The following is an 11,198-nucleotide window of genomic DNA, read 5'->3' on the forward strand; positions in this document are numbered from 1 at the left end:
TGATGCGATCGTGCGTATGCAATACGGAGACGTTAGCTAAGCGATCGCTTAGGCGATGGTGCTTCGCGGCATCGTAGTCGCTTAAATGATCGTAGAAGGTGGGCATTTTATGGAGCGCGCTAAGTGATCGTGTACTTCAGGCTTCATCGCTTAGTAAAGGTACACGATCGTGTAGTAATAACTAAACGATCGTTTGGAATTTTCTAGACGATCATATAGTAAATGCTAAACGATCGTTTAACTCTAAAGCGCTGGTAAACGATAGAGCAAAGAGTTTGGTTTATCGTGTAGACAATCGCGGGGTGCTTAGTACACGATGGATAGTTGGAGAAGCGATACTTTGCCAAGCGGTTCAAGACCCGGTTCGCCTGTTTGAATCGGAGACTCATTGTCTTTGTAATAGTTAGCTTTTGTTTTTTGTGTTTTAAGGCAATTTCACTGGTTCATCAACTTTTATTGCTTATACATGTGATGTATGGAACTTATATGCCAAAGTGTTTGTCATACTTAAAAACCCACCTTAGGTTGTACAATTATTCATGCATCATGTATTATAAATATTATAATCGAGCATGAAGAAATTACTTGAAAGCATGCACATGCATCATGAAATATAAGAGTTATATTTTGCATGCATTGAGCATTATCATGCATCATCCTTTTATTATAATTGTTATAGTCTAAGAGTGAATGGAAGCATGTCTTACTTGTTTCATTGTCATTTTGTATAAGTGTTATATAAATGAAGTAGCAATGAATGGACAATGCATTGAGCATGACACTTAGGTTGTTTATAAGCGTTATGAATGCCTTACATGTGTTAGCTTCGCATTGTGGTTGTTTCCATTTATAAGTGTTATAAAGGAATTTAAACCTAAAATCGATAATTCAGAGTTGCATGCGGACTTAGGGTGAACTCAAGTTTTTAAAAGGGTTTTAAAATTGGATTGAGATAGACCTAAGTTCAAATGGTTCTAAAGAGTTTAGTAACCTAGAGTAATCTTTTAAAATCAGTTTAATAGGATTAAATTGGTTGAAATAAAATATTAAATTTGTTGTAAACCTATCTATAAGGGACCTTTTGTCTAAGGTGGGTTCTGGCTAGGCTGGGGTCTTTCAACAAGCATACGACATTTTGGTCAAAGAATCCGTTAAAGAGTTTAATGGATGATGATAAAAAAGTTGTTTCACTATCCAAGGTAAAAGTTTCTCTTGGGAAAACCTAAAAGTCACTTAGTTAAAATCCTTAGCCGTGTTTTTTCTAAGTAAGCTAAACCTTAGGTTATAAAATACTCAGTGGGAGGAAGAGACGTATCAGATATGTCTATGATTCCACTCACTTTTCTCTCTGTATGTTCACATTGTGAGATTCATGCTTGGCCTCGAGATGCCCAGGATGCATCCCCCTTCGGATGGTGTTTGCATGAGTCAATATCAAGGTGGACGGAGAGAGTATTTATAGTAAGTGGGTAAAGGGTGTGTGTCAACACGTCCTATAGTCTCTGTCATTGGTTTACACTGTGAGATCATTCTGTATGTCCTCGTGTCGCCTTTGGAGCGTCCCCCTTTGGATGGGTTTTGTGCAGTTGGTCAATATCAAGGTGAACTTCAGAAATGGATAGGGCCGCTTTAGGTTTTGCCCCAATCGGATTTTTTTCCCTTTGGATTGGCCTTTTGGGACGGACCTCTAGGGCTTAAAATGGCGGGTCATACTTACGAGAGATTGTTAAGTAAGTTAATGATCTCTTGGCCAAATCAATGATGACTTGTCGTTATAGGAACCAGAGTTGTTCTGGTATTAATGACTGGTCGAGAACTTCTTAATTCGGAAGAGGGATAATTGACCTCCCTTTGTTGGCTTTTGTCCTAAACCTTTGAAGTGTCATTGCGAAACTAGATGTCACACGGGGTTCATGTTAGTTTTGCTAAAAACTTATTGGATGTTATTTTGTTTTACAACGAGTATTTGCTTAAAACCTAATGTAGGTCAATGTGTTTTTCTTTTCAGCAACTTGTTAGTATTTTCGTTTAAAGCTTTTAAAAATGACCGATTACTTACAGTGGAAAGAATCGTGTGAAACAAATTTAGTGGCAAACGACCTCCATCCTACTACTTTCCAAAAGAGGAGACAAGATAATAAATATGATTTATTGGTCTTAGAGACATGTCTGCTTGAGAATGATGATTCTGCCTGGATTCTCGATTCAGGTGCTACCAATCATGTCAGTTCCTTTTACCAAGGACTTAGTTCCTAGCAAACGTTGCCACAAGAAGAGATGACTCTTCGAGTCGGTACTAGTAAGGTTGTTTCAGCTGTTGTTGTTGGCAGACTGAATTTATTTGTTGACAAGAAATGTTATCTGTTATTGGATAATGTTTTTTGTAGTTCCTCATATTAAGAGGAACTTAATCTCGGTTTCTTGTCTCATTGAACAAGGCTACACTGTCTCATTTTCTGAGAATAAAGTGTTTATTTTCAAGAATGGAATGGAGATTGGTTATGGTTCAACGGAAAATAACTTATATGTACTAAGGCCGTTAGTCATAAAAGCCTTGTTTAACACTGAAATGTTTAGTACGATAATAGCAGCTAAAAGACCAAAGGTTTCTCCTAAGAAAAATGCTCATCTTTGGCATCTAAGGTTAGGTCACATCAACCTCAATAGGATTGAGAAGTTGGTGAAAAGTGGACTTCTAAAGAGTTTAGAAGAAAACTTCTTGTCGATGTATGAATCATGCCTTGAAGGCAAGATGACCAAACAACTTTTTACTAGAAAAGGTTACAGAGCCAAGGAAGTCTTTGAGCTTGTACATTTAGACCTTTGTGGTCCGATGAATGTTAAAGCTCGAGGTGGAACCGCATTCGAAGGTTTGCCTCTTTGTAGGCTACCCCAAGGAAACGAGAGGAGGATACTTCTATGATCCAAGTGAGAACAAAGTGTTTGTTTCTACTAATGCTATCTTCTTGGAAAAATACCACATGAGGGATTATAAGCCACAAAGTAAGCTCGTTTTACGTGAGATCTCTAGTGAGATTGAGACTGCTGAGGGTTCAACAAGAGTTATTGAACAGGCTGACGGATCAACAAAAGTTGTTGAGGTCGGGACGTCTAGTCAACCAGCTCAAGAGTTGAGACTGCCTAGGGGAGGGTTATGAACCCACCGGATCGCTACATAGGTTTGACTGAAGACCATAATGTCATTACAAATGATGGGGTCAAGGATCCATTGTCTTTTAAAAAAGCAATGGAGGATGTTGACAAAGATGAATGGTTTAAGGCCATGAACCAGGAAATGGAGTCTATGTACTTCAATAACGTCTGGGAGCTTGTTGATCGACCTGATGGGGCAAGTCCTATTGGGTGTAAGTGGATCTTTATGCGAAATAGAGGTGTAGATGGAAATGTGTAAACCTTTAGGGCTAGACTCGTGGCAAAAGGTTATACCCAAGTTGAGGGAGTTGACTGTGAGGAAACTTTCTCACCTGTTGTCATGCTGAAGTCTATTAGGATTCTCCTATCCATTTTATGATCATGAAATTTGGCAAATGGACATCAAGACTGCCTTTCTTAATGGTAATCTTGAGGAGACCATCTATATGACTCAATCAGAGGGGTTCATAGTTCCAGATCAAGAGAAAAGAGTTTGCAAGCTTAGTAGGTCCATTTATGAGCTAAAACAAGCATTTAGATCTTGAAACATCAATTTGACACTGCTATCAAGTCATTTGGCTTTGACTAGAACGTTGATGAGTCTTGTGTTTACAAAAAGATCATCAACAGCTCAGTAGCTTTCCTGGTACTGTATATGGATGATATCCTATTCATAGAAAATGATTCAGGATATTGACTGACATTAAGGAGTGGCTAGTTGTCCAGTTCCAAATGAAATATTTGGGTGAGGCACAGTATGTTCTCGAGATCCAAATTATTCGGGATTACAAGAACAAATGGTTAGCACTATCTCAGGTTTCGTACATTGATCAAATGTTGATCAGGTATAGGATGCAGGATTCCAAGAAGGGTTTATTACCCTTCAGGCATGGAATCATTCTGTCTAAGGATCCTAAGACACCTCAAAAAGTTGAGGAAATGAGACGGATCCCCTATGCTTCTGCTATAGGAAGCTTGATGTATGCAATGTTATGTACCAGACCTGACATTTGCTATGCAGTAGGGATTGTCAGTCGGTATCAGTCCAATCCAGGATTTTATTACTGGACGGCGGTCAAGACGATCCTCAAGTATCTTCGGAGAATAAGGGTCTACATGTTTGTGTATGGACATAAAGATCTAATCCTTATAGGATACAACGTTGCTGATCTCTTTACAAAGGCCCTCATGACTAATGTGTTCAAGGATCACTTGGAGAGTCTGGGTCTGCGGGACATGCAGCATCTTGTCTAGGGAAAGTGGGAGATGATACTGGGGTATGCCCTAGTTTATTGTATATTGTACATTTTTATATTGTATTGTACATTAGTCTCCCGAGTCATTAGAACAACTGGGAGATTGTTGGGATTGGTGTCCTAATTCTCCTGGAGTCTCATTGTTTTGTAAAGATACACATTGTTCAATGAATAAAATAAGTGTTATTTAATTCTGGCATTTACTCATATCCAATAAACAAAGCTCTTTGGTTATCTTATGTAAATTTAAGCATGTATATGTGATATACAAGTGGATCATTCCTTAAGTGATAACCTAAATCGGTTTGTAGTAGAAGGATTAAGGTGGGATACTTGATCTTAGTGACACTACGGATACGGCCCACTTTGTAGATGTTTGCTAGTGTTGTAAACTACTACAAATGGTAGATCCTGACCATTCATGTAGAGATGTGGAGCGGGAGTGTCCTATACAAAAATTTTGTATAAGACCTGGACCACGAGATGACTAGACTCTTTATATAATGCCATGTATACTTGAGACTTACATCTCACCTACACGACCATAGGTGACACGACCTCAATCCTGAGTATGTTGGGAACTTCTACTTTTGAGGACAGTTCTTTGATTAGTATGGTTGAAAGTGGCTAGATTGCTAACTCAACATGCCTACCTTTTTGGGGACTTGTCTGATCTGGGAGCTGGGAACTCAATCCACAATATAGAATTCACTCCTTTCCCGATGCAGGGATAAGTAGAGAGATTACTCCCTTAAAGGCTGATTCCGAGGCTTGAATATAGTGGCCACAACTTCTCTTTAGAAGAGAAGACTCAATCATAGTAGGATTACGATTTATGTTCATTAGAGGGATCAGGGGTTCTTAAGGAGACAAATGTAACTACAGGGGCATAATGGTTATTGGCCCAGTCGTACTTACGAGCGATCTGTGAAGGGTTGTCGCACTACTAATTGGTTAAGATGGACACATAATATATCTATGGTAAGGAGAGTTCAACTGTCGGTCTTTAGCGGAGTGCCTGACAGTTAACGGATGGTGGATCCCGTGACTAAAGAGTTTAGTTAGTTATTCACGTACTGTTGGAGCTTCGAGCTACAGGTCCATGAGGTCCCCTTGGTAGCTTGGATTCAGTTGAAGATCAGTTCTTGGTGTTGATTTGAAATGTTCAAATTGACAAGAGGTATTTTGATTATATATGATATAATCGATATGATGTATAAGATACATCTAATGAAGGATTGATGTAAATGAGATTTACATTAAGTACCATAGAATAGAAAAAGAATTATGGTTTATATGTTTCATAAGATGAAATATTAAAACTATAGGTCATAAATATAATATGATAAGTTGGTTATCATTTATGTTTATAATATTATTAATTGTTGGATAATTAATTATTTTTCTTTTAAATAACCAAAGTAGTGGGTGGTTATTAGATCATGGTAACTGTGAATTTAAAAGGAAAATGGTTTTCCTATTTTCAAAAGAAGTTTTAAAAAATGATGGAAAAAGTTTTGAGTTTTCTCTCCGAGAAAAAGAAACTCGCGAAGTCGTCAAGTAAATTCGGATTTACTAAATGATGGTTGGACAAGCTAAACGATCGTGCTGGTGAGAGTTAAACGATCGTGCAGTATTTACTAAATGATTGCATAGTTTTGTTAGATGATCGCTAGCCCAAGGTAAACGATCGTGTAGAATCTGTAGGGACAGACCGAGCTAAACGATCACATAGCTTTTGCTAAACGATCGTTTAGCTTTATCTAAACGATTGGGCATCGACCAATACGATAGGTCTCCGCCATCTCCCACTTGCCCAGTTGTGTACGCGATCATTGTTTCCTCCGTTCGTCTGCCTCATACCAAGTTCGAACAGAGCCCACCCTCTGGATTCTCACACCGAGAATACCAAGGTCGCTTTGTTGGTGGTGTCAAACTCAACTCGACACCGTTGAGGTTTTTTGAAGGTCGTTCGTGGTGCTGTGGAGGCTGTTCGTGTTGCGGAGGAGTTTGTGACCGAGGAGATCATTGAGGACGAGTGCGAAGTGTTCGTGCTGTGTTTGTGCAGTGTTGCGGTCGTATAGATCGAGTGTTCGTGGTCGCTGTTTTTCAAGCGATCGTGCACATTGGAGTGTGAGACGCATCTGCATTTGTTCGTACAGTTTGTCCCTCTGTTGATTTGTTGTTCATGATGTAATTTCTCTGTATGAATTGTATAACCGCTTGTTTGAACTCGATTGTAAATATATATTCATTCATGATTGTAATTTGGAATTGTTTTGTTCCGCTGCTCATGGAAATCTTAGTTCCGATTTCCTTCATATGTAACTCTAATATGAATAATAAATCAAAGAGTATTCTCCAAGAGTACTGAGTACATCATTGACAACCAATATCAGATAGTAATTAGACAACGATCAGATAGCATCTGGTATCATTAACAATCACATAAAAATCAATATTAAATAGAAATCAAACAACAATCAGATAGAAAATTAGTATCATTGGCAATCAGTATAAGATAACAATCAAATAATAATAAGTATTGAATGGCAACCAAACAGTAATATGATAATAATCAAATAACAATAAGTATTATTGATAATTAGATGGTAATCAGATGCAATCACACATTTTAAACTTTGATGGCATTTTGGTCCTCTAGCTATTCTCGTTGGGCTAAGCTTGTTAATTTTGACATTCTTGCAAACTTTAAATTATTGGTCTATGGACTTAATTTCATTTTATGTTTTGCCATTAGTGCAAGTGACCCTATATATATATATAATAGTTCTTAACACCCGCGATGCATGTGATATTTCCATTTTTTCTCGATATTATGCTCTGTCACATGCATCTTTAATTTTTTTAGATTCATTTTTGAAAATTTAGGTAGAGATAATCAAAGAAGTAACCAAAATGCCAAAATAATGGAGTGGTATAAGAAAAATAGATTAATAAATAATTTTTCCTATACCATTGTAGAGTTGAAAAAAAGCTAAAGATAAATGTTAGATAAATCATTCTAACAAAAATATATATAAGAAAATGGAAGATAATAAATAAAAAAATACAAACATAGAGGGGAAAAAGTAATTTTAAACTTCAAAAAAGAAAAAGAAACAAAAGATAGTTATTGATATATATATATAGTAATTAATTGTAGGAGAGAGAATTGTAACCCTTTTTTTAATTCTATTATTAATTATAATTAAAAATAAAATCACAAATTTTTAGAAACAAACAGATAAAACATTTTAATTAGTTTTCGAGGTCTTCATTTTATAAACTAAAAAATAGAGTTTTCTTTTCTTGAGGTATCTTTTATCTCCCATTGAATAACTTTTTCCTCTATTCGATATGTAAAGTAAACTATAACATATTTATTAAAACAAAAAGAATTTAAATATGTATTTAAATGTGTCAATATTGTTATTTTTATTATTTATATAACATATAGAAAAACTATGATCTCGTTCTAAATTTAGTATGTATTTAAATGTGGTTTCCAACCTGTCTAAAATACACATAAAAAAAATTGAACAAAAGATTTACACATGTCAAATTTTTTCATATAAAAATAAATATAAGGATACACAATATATTTTAATTACAATTTTAGAATAAATTACATAAAAAAAAAATTCCATGAGAAGTGTTGGGGTTGATGCCCTAAATCTCGTAGTCTTGTAGTTTGTAAGCAGTATTTGTACAAACCGATTATTTATTTAATAAAATAAGTGTTATTTTATTTGACATTTAGTTGCATTAACCCAGAATCAATAAACTAAGATCTAAGGTTATTTAATGAAGCTTAAACATGTATATAGAGACATACAGGTGGATCAAGTTTAAATAATAACCTAAAAGGTATGTAGTAAATGGATAAGGCTGGATACCTTATCCTATTCACACTATAGATACAACCTATTTTGTAATTATTACAATGGTTGTAAAGTGTTACAAATGATGTGATCCTGATCATTCATGTGGAGACATGTGAGTGAGCATATCCTATACAAAGAGTTTGTATAAGACCAGACCACGAAATGAATAGTTCTCTCTTTATAACATTATTGCTAGAAGAGACTTACATTTCACTAGGATGATCATAGGTGATTTGACCTTAATCCTGAGTGAGTTGTGAACCCATGCCTATGACGACAGTCTTTTGATCTGCTTGGGTGAGAATGGCCAATTTTTCGGCTCAATATGCCTACCATTTTAGGGATTCGTCCGAGTGGGGAGCTGGAACATAGCTACACAAGAAAAAATTCACTCCTTCCCATTGTTATACCAGTAGATAAATTGCTCCCTTAAAGGCTGATTTTAGGTCTTAAACAATGTGGCGCCACAACCTCTCCTAGCTCGAGATGGATTCAATTATAGTTGGGCTATGTCTAATTATTCATTAAAGGGATTAGTGGTACTTAAGGAGTTAGATGTAACTACAAGGGTAAAACGATAATTTTGACTCAACTATACTTATGAGCAATTTGTGAAGGGACAATGCATATTGATTGGTTATATCTAGTGGACACAGAAATATATCTACAGTGAAAAAAAGTGCAATTATCGGACTTTAGTAGAGTGACCGAAGGTTAATGAAAGAGGATTAATTTAATTAAAGAGTTTAATTAATTAATCTCATATTATTGAAGCTTCAATTGGTCTTTTTATTAGCCTAACAAGGATGAGAATCAAATTAATTTTGGATTAATTGAAATATTTCAAGTTAATAAAAAGGAATTAATTATATATGATGCAATTAATTTAATGTATGTGATACATTGAAATATAAAGTTTTAATGAGATAAATAAATATTTGAATATGATTCAAATAGTAATTATAAGAATATGCTTCATATAAAAATTATAGGTTAAAATTAATATGAATATGATTCATATTAATACTATAGGTTATATGGAGAGACTGTAAACCATAAGTTATATTATTTGTGATATAATAAACCATAGGTTATATATTATATGAGATATAATATATAGTTTGATTATATTAGTTGGTTAATATAATTAAAACTTTTTTTGAATTTTGAATTAAAAATAATAACTCCTTAGGGAGTTATTTTAATTGAATGGGGAGTTATTTCCCTTATATCTCATAAGTATGGAAAAGGGGTTGGAGGAAATTAGAACGTAAAATCATTTTTCTTGGACATAAGAGTTCTCTCTATCTTAAATCTTTTTCTCCTCTGCAAGTTTTTCTCAAGGAAGACTAAATCTCCCTCCTTTATTCCAAAATTAAAAAAAAAATTCCACACCCTCTTGATTCTCACCTTGAGAATAATGAAGAAGATATTATGGTGGTGTCCCTATTGTTGTTGTTGTGTTCGTAGAATTGCCAAGTTCGAGAGAAGTAGTGGAGTTTTACCATGCTGTCGGAGAGGAATCATGAAGAAGTGTTACTTCAAGGGTTAGTATCGTTATCCTTTTCCCTCTATGTGTAGATTTTAGTAGAAGAATGCTTAGAACTCTATTATGTTTATCCAGTTGTTTCCGTCACTCTATGTTTTAAAATTCTGTAAAAACAAAACTAGAGACACGAATACGTTCACATGCTTCCGCTTCGAGAATTTCATTCCTTCAATTGATATCAGAGCCAAATTGTATATCTGATTTTTGTTTTCTAACTTGAATTCAGAGTGTTGGTGGGTGTTCATTCTGCATTATGAATGTATGATGATTTGCACATGGATGTTTAAAAAATTGGCATAGATTTACTGCTTTAAAAAAAATTTAAAGTTGTAAAGGCCCCGTGTTTTGGGCATTTAATTTCCTCTATCAAGTTTGTAAGTCCATGTCTATGCATTTTCTTGGGTTGCTCAAGAGTTTGGTGGCCATTGGAGCAAGAACGAATTAGAGATCGAAGTAGAGGAAAGCAATCTCCCTTGGAGCATAAGGTGCAGCGTAATTACGTTGCGCGTTACGCTATAAGGCAGAATGCTCAGCGTAGTTATGCTCTGCAACAAGGTTTGATGCTGATGTAGAGCTTAACAACATTATGTGCAATATAAGGCTATGCTACGACAAAGCAGAAACCAGTGTAACGATGTTGGTGTCGAGCATCGTTACGCTTCGAGGACGGTTCGCACGCACATCAGGCAGTTCCAGAATGTAGGATCGAGCCATGTGGTTGTCTTCTGAAGGTAGTTCTTTTTTGAATTATTAATTTTTAATAATTATTTAATTATTTTTTGATTAGTTAAATTAATATAAAAGTTATATTGATTTAATTATTGTTTAGGATGCCAATTTTTGGTTCAATGTTGTTTATTATTTTATACATGTGATGTATGATTATGTTTATTATATTACATAATCTATGCCATATAGTATAAAAATCTCAACATAGGATAAACATAAATTCAAGCATCATTTTTAATATAATTGTTACATTATATAGTTGCACGATTTAATTGAACATGCTCATGCATCATAGTTAATATAAATGTTATATTATATGACTGCATGCATATATAACATGCCCATGCATCATTTTATATTATAATTGTTATAATATATAGTTTAGATGATGAACGTATGTTATTAATTTCATTATTTTATAATATAATTGTTATGTATGTAATGAAATTGGAGATTAGAAATATAATTATTATATTTTTTTTAAGTATGTCATTAAATGCATTTACACGTTTTAATTGTTTCATTATTTTTAATAACTGTTATGCGTTAATGAAATTAGAACTAAAATCTATAATCAAGACTTGCATACAAACATAGATTGAATTAACTTTAAATGGTTTAAAA

The sequence above is a fragment of the Benincasa hispida genome, chromosome 9 (assembly GCF_009727055.1).
Source record: "Benincasa hispida cultivar B227 chromosome 9, ASM972705v1, whole genome shotgun sequence".
Taxonomy (NCBI): domain Eukaryota; kingdom Viridiplantae; phylum Streptophyta; class Magnoliopsida; order Cucurbitales; family Cucurbitaceae; genus Benincasa; species Benincasa hispida.